Source organism: Scyliorhinus canicula, chromosome 6 (genome assembly GCF_902713615.1).
Source record: "Scyliorhinus canicula chromosome 6, sScyCan1.1, whole genome shotgun sequence".
Classification (NCBI taxonomy): Eukaryota; Metazoa; Chordata; class Chondrichthyes; order Carcharhiniformes; family Scyliorhinidae; genus Scyliorhinus; species Scyliorhinus canicula.
Window position 1 is genome coordinate 101,560,638 of NC_052151.1, and position 11,379 is coordinate 101,572,016.

General features: G+C 44.6%; 1 long non-coding RNA gene across 2 annotated transcripts; it reads right to left on the reverse strand.

The window, feature by feature from the left end:
* Positions 1-2,284: 2,284 nt before the first annotated feature.
* On the reverse strand, positions 2,285-8,807 carry LOC119966821. 2 transcript variants are annotated; one of them, XR_005460846.1, is made up of 3 exons: positions 8,604-8,807; positions 3,505-3,673; positions 2,285-3,378 (listed from the first exon to the last, which is right to left on the reverse strand). It is a non-coding gene; the product is annotated as an uncharacterized LOC119966821 (long non-coding RNA). The 2 variants fall into 2 exon arrangements; XR_005460845.1 differs by lacking the exon at positions 8,604-8,807 and adding an exon at positions 8,540-8,576.
* Positions 8,808-11,379: the final 2,572 nt, after the last annotated feature.

The window sequence follows — 11,379 nt, forward strand, 5'->3', positions numbered from 1 at the left end:
CTTTGGACAAAGTCCATCGGAATCCAACTATCTATCCTTCAGCACATTACTAGGATTACTGAGGCCCATCCAGGAGAACGACAATGTCTCCGTGGAACGTGAATCTACTGTCCTCTCCTAGGATGATAGTACTTATCCTCCCATCACTCTGCCACTGCTGTTGCTCAGGTGGGACATTTGATCCATAAATACCCCTACTGGATATGGCCGGCTGACTGCCCTTCTCCTTTCCTCCCTCTTCAGCAGCCTCCCCTGCTCTGTTTTGTCTTTGCTTATTCTCCCTGTCATACTGTGGGCAAAGCATGCAGGTGCAGCAGGCGGTAAAGAAGGCATGTTGGTATGCTGGTATGTTGGTCTTCATTGCGAGAGGTTTTGAGTACAGAAGGAGGGCTATGTTGCTGCAATTATACAGAGCCTTGGTGAGGCCACACCTAAAAATTGTGTGCAGTTTTGATCTCCTTTTCTAAGGAATAATGTTCTTACTCTTGAGGGAGTGCAGAGAAGGTTTACTAGAATGATTCTAGGGGCTGTCATATGAGGAGAGATTGACTAGGTTAGGATTGTTCTCGCTGGAGTTCAGAACAATGAGGGGGGGGGGGGGATCTGATAGAGACTTATAAAATTCTAACAGAGCAGACAGAGTAGATGCAGGGAAGATTTTCCCAATGATGGGTGTGTCCAGAACCAGGGGTCACAGTCTGAGGATTCAGGATAAACCATTTTGGACAGAGATGAGGAGACATTCCTTCACCCAAAGAGTGGTGAGTCTGTGGAATCATTACCACAGGAAGTAGTTGATGCGAAAACATTGAATATATTCAAGAGGCAGCTAGATATATCACTTGCCGAGAATGGGGTCAAAGGCTATGGGGAGAAAGCAGGAATGGGCTATTGAGGTTAATGATCAGCCATAATCGTGATAAATGGCGGAGCAGGCTCGAAGGGCCAAAAGGCTTCCTCCTGCTCCTATCTTCTATGTATCTCTGTCAGGGGGATGGAAACTGCTGCTCCCATTTCAGGGATTACAAACTTTCCCAGAGTACAGGGTAATATTGATTGAACACATGTTGCGTTCCAGATGCCACATGTTAACTAAAAATAGTGTATCATGCAGATCAGTACCCAGTGTCCTGGCAGCAGTCATGGTTCCTTCATTCCATTAGAGTCTACAGTAGGCTGCGATAGAGACACCAAGGGGTGGTTGCTGGGTGGCTATCTATTGATCTCAAGGCTGATGACTTCAGTGTGCAACACACACACACACACACACATCATTCCTGGGAAAAAATAGTCTGTGCAAAATCCTTGAGGCTTTGGACAAAGTCCATCGGAATATGTCATTTCACACCTGAGACATCAACAACTTTGAAGAACTCTGGAGATGACCGTACACTTCTACAATCAAAGCAAAAGTAAGTAGAAATCAACGAGAAACTCCCGAAATGATCCCTTTAAATAGTGCTGGTCGGCTTGTCTTTTCTCCTATATTCAGTCATGCGCAGCTGAGAGATGCCATTTGCTGGAACTTCACAGCACTGGTATCAAATCAGTAATATGCAGTGATTGAGGTCATGATCTGCCTATTCTGCATACTTCTGCTAGATGTTTCCTACACTTGTGTCAATGCACTCACCAAAATGGTGTCTGGAATGGCTAGCACCAGAAGAGCATACATGTGCTGCAGATGTTGTTTTGAACTAAAATGGCACTCATACAACTGAAACACTGCGAGCTACAATGTTGAATCTCATATCCAACATATCTACTAAATAGACCATCATATGCTTTGGTATTGATAAATTGCATGTTTGAATTGCAACATGTCTGACACCCATTCAACTGCAGGTATTTGGAAGTCTGCTTTGTTTAACCTCTTGACCTGCATTAGATTTTGGACCTGGCTGCAAATGAATCTTTTATATGGAGAACTGTGCACCTTTGGCAAATTACTGATGTAATGCACTAAATATTCCACACAATCATTTTACTCCTCCAGTGCTTTTCAATACAAAACTTCCAGTTTATGTAGTTTTTGTATGACTTGTGACTCACAGAGGAATCTGCACTTTGAGGCTGATGTTTCCTGGTGAATAATTCCTGCACAAAAGTACATGCAGTGAGTGTCAGCTACCTGCATTAAAGGAAATATAGAGCAAGAAAACACAGAAGAGAGCATCCCCTGATTTGCCCTGCTCCCTTCGCCACTGATGTTGTTGCACATGACGACGTCATTGAGCACATGTTCAGTCTAGATACTGGCAAACATGGAAGCAAGTGCAATCCAACCTCCCAGAATGCTTTCTTTGGCCACTGGGAGATTGAAGCTAATTCTGGTAACCCCAGTACTATCAAGCCATCTGCTCTGGGTTAGAACTGGCTTCTTTCATGGTGATCTCAGTGAGCTCTGTCCAGCTAAATATTGCTCTGATTTTAATTTTCTCTGGAGACACCCAAAGAATGAAATGTGCTTGCATTTTCTTTCATGGTTGTGTCAGATTGTTTAATCCAGCACTTGTCTTTTGTCTCTGGCAAAGTTTTCAAAGTGAGGCATGAAAATGAAAATAAGATGCACGTCAACTATGTATTATTCTAAACACAGTTTTTTCCCCAAAGGTTGAAGGTCACTTTCATTGCAGTTCAGAATACTTGTGGGAGGGTAATGAGAAATTTGCATAGCTATTTATACGCTGCGTGTAAGATATGCCAAAGGGTCAACAAAGTTTGGTCCTAATGTTTAGTTAGAGTGTGGCGACAAAAAGTGTTGTTTATGTTATTAGCCAGCGGTCTTGTTGCTTGTGTTTAGTTTACTTATTTCCACTTTCTGTTGGCTATCATCTTCCATTTCCCCCGTTGTTTCATTTCAGACATGCTGACCTCTATGTTCTGGCAGGTGAATGAGAACAGACTTCTCTGTGTTTTTTGACAGCATGGTTGTTCAGAGAATGAAAGCACAATTTCATTGGATAATGTCAATTAAAAGCTCATTTGCTTATAGATAAAGATGTATAAACTGAGCAATGAGATTAGATTAATGCATGGTTTCCAGATTGAAGTCTTGAAATTAATGGTTACTTGAGCCAGTGTTCTTCCCAAGTTAGCCCAATGAATAGGTATTTAACATATCCCCATGTCAGCAAATATAAACATGTACTCTTGCTGTTTTTGGCCATTTTTCAGTGAATCCTCTTGGAAAGTGCGCGCTGTGTAGAAATTGAATGAGATCATGGCCAAGTTTGACAGCGATACCTCCCAGAATTGAAAAGCTTTCCAACAATCAGTCCAGTCTCACACAATGACCACTTGAGAGATGTACAGTGAGATATCTATGGAATCATATTCCAACATAAGACTGCACCTTCAAGGGAGGAAGGGAAACAGCTGCAAATAAAAACAAAAACAATAATGGTTGCAAGAGATGTCAGGGAGTACAAAGGAGAATTTAAATACAGAGAGATGAACTGCATTAATTTCAGTAAAATGCACCAAGGGGTTTGGGTGACTCACAGCATATCATTTTTATTAATTGCTCGTGTCAAACAGTTTTAGTGGGAGCAATAATATGGCCGAGTCGAAGTCTGGTCATGGTTGAGTTTGATAGCCAATAGCTGTTCAGTTGATAAGAGGATGCACCATTCATATAGAATCCAGTGTGGTTTGGACTTTATTGTAGTTCCTGGGCAAAGACATAAAAAACATTAGAGAACAAAATACATGCTGTCAAATGTGTTTTCTTTGTATGCAATAGTGATCACAGTGGTTCAAAAATTCAAAGTGTTAACGCAGTTGCAGAATTCATAGGTACGCTTTGTCTGAACATGGTGTATTCTTACATTGTCAGTTCTTCAAAATTAAATGTAGTGAATAGTAAAAGACAAAGCCTAAATTGAAAATTAAATCTAAATTGGATTACTCATGAAATACCTTCCAGTTTCTACTTTCACCTGTCTCTATAAAACATACAACACTAGCAATCCCTCAGAGCAGATCTGTCAATGCTGGGATAGGTTTACAGCAAAGAAACACAGCCAGGGTTTCAACACAGTTATTCTCTTGTTTACCCCCACACCACACAATCTGTGACCCTTGACTGAGCAACACTACAGTCTTTCCATTCTCTGAAGGTTAGGGGCTATAAATATTGGAGAACCGTGGCAACTACTAACAAAAGCCCTCTCACAGTTAGTAAGACCTACTCATCAGGTGAGAAGGATCATTTTTAAATTTCCTTATCAATCGCGTTAATCTTGACCGAACAAAATAGCAATCTTCGAGACCACTCAGTAAGGGAATGGTGACTGGGGGAGAACATTTTAAACATAGTTTACATTCTACTCTTAACCTTTTGGCATTACTTTTTCTGCTCTTCTCTTATTTTATTGCTGATTTTCGGTTTTTTGCTTGCATCCTTTCTAATCCTCCTTCTCACTATCAAAGACAAGGTAACCCCTTTAAGTTGAAGCCAAAAAGCTGGTACCATTATGGTCCAGGTGCTATGGAATTCTGTTGCCATAGTAGTATCTTGTAAACGTGTCTTTCCTGTATTAGATGCACAGCAACCTTTTTCCACTCAATTTCTAATCTTTGCTAGATGAGGGAGAAAATACCTTAATCCCTTTCATAGTACAGACATTTTGGGAAGTGTTAAGATAAGGTCTACAAAAGTTCCAGGTGATACACCTGATCCTAATCCTCCGGAATAAAGCCTGATTTCTTCCTTTTCCTCAATCCCATTACTATGAGTACGGTGGAAAGTTGAAATCCAGATTCCTGGGCCTCGATGGACACCAGCTGTGTACGATCTCCTATCAGCAGCTAGTTTTGAAATCTAACTTATTTCTAAGCATCTCCTGACATATAAAAACAAATATAACTGTTTTGAACAAAGCTACGCTGGTTAACTATAATCGTGTTTTTGACTTGAAATGGCATAACAAATGGAATGAAGCAACTCATGATTAGGTTTTATTTTGATGGGGGGGGGGGGGGGGGGGGAGTCTAAACTTCAGATCATTGAGCTATACATTACAAAAGAGGCCCTTTGGCCCATCGAGTCTGCAGTGACAAAACTACACTAAATCTACGATAATCCCCCTTCCAGCACTTGGCCCATAGCCTTGAAGGTTATGACAATTCAATTGCTCATCCATGTGCATTTTAATGGTTGTGAGGTTTCCTGCCTCTACTACGCTCCCAAGTAGTGCATTCTAGACCCCCATCACCCTCTGGGTGAAAGATCTTTCCTCAAATTCTTTCTACTGCCCTTCACCTTAAAATTATGCCCCCCCCACCCTCGTTATTGACCCTTCAACTAAGGGGGACAGCTGCTTTCTATCCATCCTGTCCAAGAACAGGAGAGTATCCGGCTTCTCTTCACAACTCAAATGTTCCATTCCAGGCAACATCCTGGTGAATCCCCTCTGCACCCTCGCCAGCGCAATCATATCCTTCCTAAAGTGAGGTGACCAGAACTGCAGAAAGTACTCCAGCTGCGGCCTAGCCAAAGTTCTGTACAGTTCTAGCATAACCACCTTGCTCTTATAATCTATTCCACGAACAAGGCCAATCAGAGGTCATGGAGTTTGGCAGGAAGGCCTTTTGGCCTGGGCCTCAAGTTCAAAGGATGTCTCAAATTTAGACCCGTGTTAATTTTTTGACATTTGATAATTTCTGCAACATGTTTTTATGTGCGTAAGGAAATAATAGAGGAAAGTAAAGTATGTTTTGCTGTTCCGTGTTGTACATAAGGCAGCGTCTACTCAGCCTATCCTGATGGCATGTGAAGGACGGTGTAAATACATGCATATGTCAAGACAGCAGAGCAAACATATGGCTACAGTTGTTGTACTATTCAATTCATTCACAGTAACTTTTTATAATGGATAATTTTTCAACATAATGTCCCAAGAATGAAAACACTCTTCTCTGGATCGAAAGCCAAAGGAATTTCTTCAAGAAATATTGGAGCTTGGACTCTTGGGGGCGCTTACTTACATCACAATTGCATTATGTATTTTTGTCAGTTTCCCTGTATCAGTGGCTTCAGGTGAACACACTTTCAACGTGTTGAAGCTGGTAAAGAACTGTCACTGTTCAACTATGAAACAAGAGCGTTTGAATGGTCTCACCATGCTTAATATCATGATGTGGCAATGCCGGCGTTGGACTAGAGTGAGCACATTAAGAAGTCTTACAACACCAGGTATAGACAAAGTCAGTGATGTAAGATGATACTTTGAATGCGAGTCTTTGTAGGTAATTAAGTATTTGTAGGTCCAGATGGAGCGACTGGAGAGAGGGATAATCACAGGTTAAAGAGGTGTGAATTGTCTCTAGCCAGGACAGTTGGTAGGATTTTGCAAGCCCAGGCCAGATGGTGGGGGGTGCATGTAATGCGACATGATCCAAGGCCCCGGTTGAGGCCGTACTCATGTGTGCGGAACTTGGCTACAAGTTTCTGCTCGGCGGTTCTGCGTTGTCGCGCGTCCTGAAGGCCGCCTTGGAGAATGTTTACCCGAAGATCAGCGGCTGAATGTCCTTGACTGCTGAAGTGTTCCCTGGCTGGAAGGGAACATTCCTGCCTGGCGATTGTTGTGCGATGTCCGTTCTTCCGTTGTCGCAGCATCTGTATGGTCTCGCCAATGTACCACGCTTTGGGACATCCTTTCCTGCAGCGTATGAGATAGACAACGTTGGCCAAGTTGCATGAATATGTACCACGTACCTGGTGGGTGGTGTTCTCACGTGTAATGGTGATACCCCTGTCGATGATCTGGCACGTCGTGCAGAGCCAGGGTTGTGTGGTGCCGTGGTCGCTGTTCTGAAGGCTGGGTAGTTTGCTGCAAACAATGGTTTGAGGTTGCGTGGTTGTTTGAAGGCAAGAGTGGGGGCGTGGGGATGACGTTGGCAAGATGTTCGTCTTCACCGATGATGTGTTGAAGGCTGTGAAGAAGATGTCGTAGTTCCTCCGCTCTGGGGAAGTACTGGATGACGGTTGTGTCCCGTGTTAGTCTTCTGAGGAGGTTGGTGCGGTTTTTTGCTGTGGCGAGTTGGAACTGTTAATCAATTAGTCGTCTTGCATCATTGACTTTGTCTATATATATGTTTCTGGAACCCACCTCTCCATTCACCTGAGGAAGGACCCATGCTCTGAAAGCTAGGGATTCGAAACAAACCTATTGGACTTTAACCTGGTGTTGCAAGACTTCTTACTATGCTTAATATCAGATGTGACATTGCACAGACCCTACATTTTTCCTCACTAATTAGTGAATTTGCAGATAAAAGGGTAGAATTTTTTTTTAAATAAAGAGAAATGTTCAAATAATGTCTCACTTTACTTTGGTGGCCTATTTTGCTATAATTTATCTTCATTTTGTATTATGGCTAAGGCCTCCAAAGCTGGCAGTGGCCCAGGCCCCTCTGAGAGGGCCTGGCCACCACTCCTAAAGGCAAGTGTCTCGAATGCCTTTTAACTAGCCTATTAACCTGTCCTACTGCCTTCAGGGATCTGAGGACAAGCACCCCAGGATCCCTCTATTCATCAGAGCTTCCTAGTGTCGTGCCATTCATGGAGTACATTATCTTGTTACTCCTTCCAAAGGAGGAGATGTGCATTTCAGTTTGGAATCTTCAAACACAAAGTCTGCAGTTAGACCCCCTTCTCCAATTTTTCTAGGCAGCTTCAGTTATTTTTTTAAATTACTACACTCGTGTTAAGAAACAATGGAAAAATCATCTTCCCATTCATTGTTCATGAATCTAATGACTTTAAATTGAGGCTGTTTGGGTGAATATGGATTTGGAATTTCTGGGCGGGATTCTCCGGCCTCCCAGCCGTGTGTTTCTCAGTGGTGGGTAGCAGCGCACCATTCGCTAGTGGCGGGATTCTCTGCTAACACCACTGTCAATGTAAATTTCCTATGTGCTCTTATCCCATGTACGAGATCTCTACTGCCTCCCGAAAATACACAAGGCCAACACACCAGGCTGCCCTATTGTATCAGGCAATGGGACCCTGTGTGAGAACCTCTCTGGCTACATCAAGGGCATCTTGAAACCCATCGTAAAAGGAACGCCCTGCTTCTGTGCGATACGACGGACTTCTTACTGAAGCTCAGCACCCATGGACCAGTTGAACCAGGAACATTCCTCGTCACAATGGATGTCTCGGCACTCTACACCAGCATTTCCCATGACGACGGCATTGCTGCAACAGCCTCAGTACTCAATACCGACAACTGCCAACCTCTAGACGCAATTCTGCAACTCATCCGCTTCATTCTGGATCACAACATCTTCACCTTTGCCAACAAGGTCTTCATCCAGACACATGGAACAGCCATGGGGAACAAATTTACACCTCAATATGCCAACATCTTCATGCACAAGTTTGAACAAGACCTCCTCACCGCACAGACCATCAACTGACATTATACACCAGATACATCGATGACATTTTTTTCCTTTGGACCCACGGCGAAGAATCACTGAAACGACTACACAATTACATCAATAAGTCCCATCCCACCATCTGACTCACCATGGACTACTCTCCAAAATCAGTTGCATTCTTGGACGCACTCATCTCCATTAAGAACGGTCACCTCAGCACTTCGCTTTACCGCAAGCCCACAGATAACCTCACGCTGCTCCACTTCTCCGGCTTCCACCCTGAACACATTAAAGGAGCCATCCCCTATGGACAAGCCCTCCGTATACACAGGATCTGCTCAGACGAGGAGGAGCGTAAACATTTGGAAACCACTTACTCCACTGTTCTCATCCTTTCCCAGGTCAAATTCCCTTCAACTATGATTCCCAATACTTGCTCCAGCTGCAGTGCAACAGGCCTTTAAGAAGTGCTGGCTAGCTTTAAGTGGTATAGGCTGCCTTTAATTGGCACTAGTCCCTGATGATATTGTCCTGCTGATCAATCCAGCCAGCCATCACTGATCAAATGTGGAGACCATTAAATGGAACAGGCAACATAATGTTAACCTGCTGACTGCATTTCAATCAACTGGTGTAGGTTAACCATAGAACCCCTACAGTGCAGAAGAGTCCATTTGGCCCATCGAGTCTGCACTGACAGTCTGAAAGAACCCTACTGAACTCCCCATAACCCCACCTAACCTTTGGACACTAAGGGACAATTTGTCATGGCCAATCCATCTAACCTGCACATCTTTGGACTGTGGGAGGAAACCAGAGCACCCGGAGGAAACAGACACGAGAAGAATGTACAAACTCCACACAGACAGTCATCCAAGGTAGGAATTGAACCCTGGTGCTGTGAGGCAGCACTGCTAACCACTGAGCCACCGTGCTGCCCCAATCATGCATTATGACCCTGCGTCCTTGTTCAGGGACTATCCAATTAACTCCTTTGTTGCTTTTCTTATAGTTTTTTAATGTTATTATTATACTGAGTTACAGTTTCTTTAGTGTACTGCTAATGTGCTAATGATATTTTAATATTTTAGTTTTAAGATTTATTAATCCTCTTGAATTATCAAGCAATGGTTATGGCCATGATTGTACAGCTCCTCTGCACTTCACTAATCGGTTCTATGTTCGAGGCTTTATAATGTAGATCAGGACAATTTAGTTTTATTTCTTCCCTCTTGTCCTGAAGGCATTGACTTGCAAGATGTGAACCCATCAGCATCAGCAGCCAAATTAATACTTCAATAAAATGTCTATTCTTCGTGTACAAGTCAAGAAAACAGGTTATTCAACAGAGGATATCACCAATTATTCCATTTTGTCTTCACCTGATATCACACACATCCATTTTCCAGGAGTTGTCACTATACAATAATCAACAACAAGAACCCTGGTTGATTTTCATATTTCCAAGCTGAGGAGTTCCAATTTCTGCTCAGCACAAGGCTTGGATCCAGGAATCCTCGGTCAGCTATTTTAAAGTATGCTTTAACACATATAAACTTTCAGGGGGGTGGAGAGGACTGACAAGGGGAGGGGAGGAACATCGGGTCTCGCTCTATGCGGATGATTTGTTGTTGTATGTGGCAGACCCGGAGGGGGGAATGCCGGAGGTAATGGGGATACTAGCGGAGTTCGGGGACTTTTCGGGGTATAAATTAAATCTGGGGAAAAGTGAGGTCTTTGTAATACACCCGGGAGACCAAGGGGAGGGAATTGGGAGGCTCCCCTTCAAAAGAGCAGTTAAAAGTTTTAGGTATTTGGGGGTGCAGGTGGCAAAGAACTGGGGGACCCTCCACAAGTTGAACTTTTCCAGACTGGTGGAACAGATGGAGGAGGAGTTTAAGAGGTGGGACATGGTGCCGCTGTCGCTGGCAGGGAGGGTGCAGTCAGTTAAAATGACGGTCCTCCCGAGGTTCTTGTTTTTGTTCCAGTGTCTGCCCATCTTCCTCCCCAGGGCCTTTTTCAAGAAGGTAACGAGTAGTATCATGGGGTATGTGTGGGCACATGGCACCCCGAGAGTTAGAAGGGTCTTTTTGGAGCGGAGTAGGGATAGTGGAGGGCTGGCGTTACCCAACCTTTCAGGATATTACTGGGCGGCAAATACATCGATGGTACGAAAGTGGATGATGAAAGGGGAGGGGGCAGCCTGGAAGCGCATGGAGAGGGCGTCCTGCGGCAACATAAGCTTAGGGGCACTGGTAACGGCACCATGGCCGCTCCCTCCCACGAGGTATACCACGAGCCCGGTGGTGGCGGCCACCCTCAAGATCTGGGGGCAGTGGAGGCGACACAGGGGGGAAGTGGGAGGTTTGATAGGGGCACCACTAAGAGGGAACCACAGATTTGCGCCGGGAAACACAGGAGGGGGATTCCAGAGCTGGCAGAGGGCGGGTATTAGACAACTGAGGGACTTGTTTATAGAGGGGAGGTTTGCGAGCCTGGGAGAGCTGGAGGAGAAATTTGGGCTCCCCCCGGGGAACACGTTCAGGTACCTCCAAGTGAAGGCATTTGCCAGACGACAGGTAGAGGGGTTCCCCGCGCTCCCCGACAGGGGGGTGAGTGATAGGGTGCTATCAGGGGTCTGGGTCGGGGAGGGGAAGATCTCGGACATCTATAAGATTATGCAGGAGGTGGAGGAGGTACCAGTAGTGGAGCTGAAAGATAAGTGGGAGTTAGAGCTGGGGGAACAGATAGAGGACGGGACATGGGCAGACGCCCTGGAGAGGGTCAACTCGTCGTCGTCATGTGCGAGACTAAGTCTCATTCAATTTAAGGTACTGCATAGAGCCCACATGACGGGGACAAGGATGAGTCGGTTTTTCGGGGGTGAAGACAGGTGTATTAGATGTTCGGGAAGCCCTGCGAATCATGCACATATGTTTTGGGCATGTCCGGCACTGGAGGAGTTCTGGAAGGGGGTGGCAGGGACGG